Source organism: Excalfactoria chinensis, chromosome 27 (assembly GCF_039878825.1).
Source record: "Excalfactoria chinensis isolate bCotChi1 chromosome 27, bCotChi1.hap2, whole genome shotgun sequence".
NCBI lineage: Eukaryota > Metazoa > Chordata > Aves > Galliformes > Phasianidae > Excalfactoria > Excalfactoria chinensis.
Window position 1 is genome coordinate 86004 of NC_092851.1, and position 3203 is coordinate 89206.

Here is a 3203-nt window from a genome sequence, read left to right on the forward strand (position 1 = left end):
AACATATAAAAGCATAACACTAACCATATAAAAGCATGACCCTAACCATATAAAAGCATGACCCTAACCATATAAAAGCATGACCCTAACCATAGAAAAGCATGACCCTAACCATATAAAAGCATAACCCTAACCATATAAAAGCATAACCCTAACCATATAAAAGCATGACACTAACCATATAAAAGCATGACCCTAACCATATAAAAGCATGACCCTAACCATATAAAAGCATAACCCTAAACTTTTAAAAGCATGACCCTAACCATATAAAAGCATGACCCTAACCATATAAAAGCATGACCATAAACTTATAAAAGCATGACCCTAACCATATAAAAGCATAACCCTAACCATATAAAAGCATAACCCTAACCATATAAAAGCATGACCCTAACCATATAAAAGCATAACCCTAACCTTTTAAAAGCATGACCCTAACCATATAAAAGCATGACCCTAACCATATAAAAGCATAACCCTAACCATATAAAAGCATAACCCTAACCATTTAAAAGCATGAACCTAACCATATAAAAGCATGACCCTAACCATATAAAAGCATGACCCTAACCATATAAATGCATGACCCTAACCATTTAAAAGCATGAACCTAACCATATAAAAGCATGACCCTAACCATATAAAAGCATGACCCTAACCATATAAAAGCATGACCCTAACTATATAAAAGCATGTCCATAACCATATAAAAGCATGACCCTAACCATATAAAAGCATAACCCTAACCTTTTAAAAGCATAACCCTAACCATATAAAAGCATAACACAAACCATATAAAAGCATGACCCTAACCATAGAAAAGCATGACCCTAACCATATAAAAGCATAACCCTAACCATATAAAAGCATAACCCTAACCATATAAAAGCATGACCCTAACCATATAAAAGCATGACCCTAACCATATAAAATCATGACCCTAACCATATAAAAGCATAACCCTAACCATATAAAAGCATGACCCTAACCATATAAAAGCATGACCCTAAACGTATAAAAGCATAACCCTACCATAACCATAACCATATAAAAGCATGACCCGAACCATATAAAAGCATGTCCCTAACCATATAAAAGCATGACCCTAACCATATAAAAGCATGACCCTAACCATATAAAAGCATGACCCTAACCATATAAAATCATAACCCTAACCATATAAAAGCATGACCCTAACCATATAAAAGCATGACCCTAACCATATAAAAGCATAACCCTAACCATATAAAAGCATGACCCTAACCATATAAAAGCATAACCCTAACCATATAAAAGCATGACCCTAACCATATAAAAGCATAACCTTAACCATATAAAAGCATGACCCTAACCATATAAAAGCATGACCCTAACCATATAAAAGCATAACCCTAACCATATAAAAGCATGACCCTAACCATATAAAAGCATGACCCTAACCATATAAAAGCATGACCCAAACCATATAAAAGCATGACCCTAACCATATAAAGCATGACCCTAACCATATAAAAGCATAACCCTACCATAACCCTAACCATATAAAAGCATGACCCTAACCATATAAAAGCATGACCCTAACCATATAAAAGCATGACCCTAAACATATAAAAGCATAACACTAACCATATAAAAGCATGACCCTAACCATATAAAAGCATGACCCTAACCATATAAAATCATAACCCTAACCATATAAAAGCATGACCCTAACCATATAAAATCATGACCCTAACCATATAAAAGCATAACCCTAACCATATAAAAGCATGACCCTAACCATATAAAAGCATAACCCTAACCATATAAAAGCATGACCCTAACCATATAAAAGCATGACCCTAACCATATAAAAGCATGACCCTACCATAACCCTAACCATATAAAATCATGACCCTAACCATATAAAAGCATGACCCTAACCATATAAAAGCATAACCCTAACCATATAAAAGCATGACCCTAACCATATAATAGCATGACCCTAACCATATAAAAGCATGACCCTAACCATATAAAAGCATGACCCTAACCATATAAAAGCATAAACCTAACCATATAAAAGCATGACCCTAACCATATAAAGGCATGACCCTAACCATATAAAAGCATAACCCTACCCATATAAAAGCATGACCCTAACCATATAAAAGCATAACCCTAACCATATAAAAGCATGACCCTAACCATATAAAAGCATGACCCTAACAATATAAAAGCATGACCCTAACCATATAAAAGCATGACCCTAACCATAGAAAAGCATGACCCTAACCATATAAAAGCATAACCCTAACCATATAAAAGCATGACCCTAACCATATAAAAGCATGACCCTAACCATATAAAAGCATGACCCTAACCATATAAAAGCATGACCCTAACCATATAAAGCATGACCCTAACCATATAAAAGCATAACCCTACCATAACCCTAACCATATAAAAGCATGACCCTAACCATATAAAAGCATGACCCTAACCATTTAAAAGCATGACCCTAAACATATAAAAGCATAACACTAACCATATAAAAGCATGACCCTAACCATATAAAAGCATGACCCTAACCATATAAAAGCATGACCCTAGCCATAGAAAAGCATGACCCTAACCATATAAAAGCATAACCCTAACCATATAAAAGCATAACCCTAACCATATAAAAGCATGACACTAACCATATAAAAGCATGACCCTAACCATATAAAAGCATGACCCTAACCATATAAAAGCATAACCCTAAACTTTTAAAAGCATGACCCTAACCATATAAAAGCATGACCCTAACCATATAAAAGCATGACCCTAACCATATAAAAGCATAACCCTAACCATATAAAAGCATGACCCTAACCATATAAAATCATGACCCTAACCATATAAAATCATGACCCTAACCATATAAAAGCATGACCCTAACCATATAAAAGCATGACCCTAACCATATAAAAGCATGACCCTAAACTTATAAAAGCATGACCCTAACCATATAAAAGCATAACCCTAACCATATAAAAGCATAACCCTAACCATATAAAAGCATGACCCTAACCATATAAAAGCATAACCCTAACCTTTTAAAAGCATGACCCTAACCATATAAAAGCATGACCCTAACCATATAAAAGCATAACCCTAACCATATAAAAGCATAACCCTAACCATTTAAAAGCATGAACCTAACCATATAAAAGCAT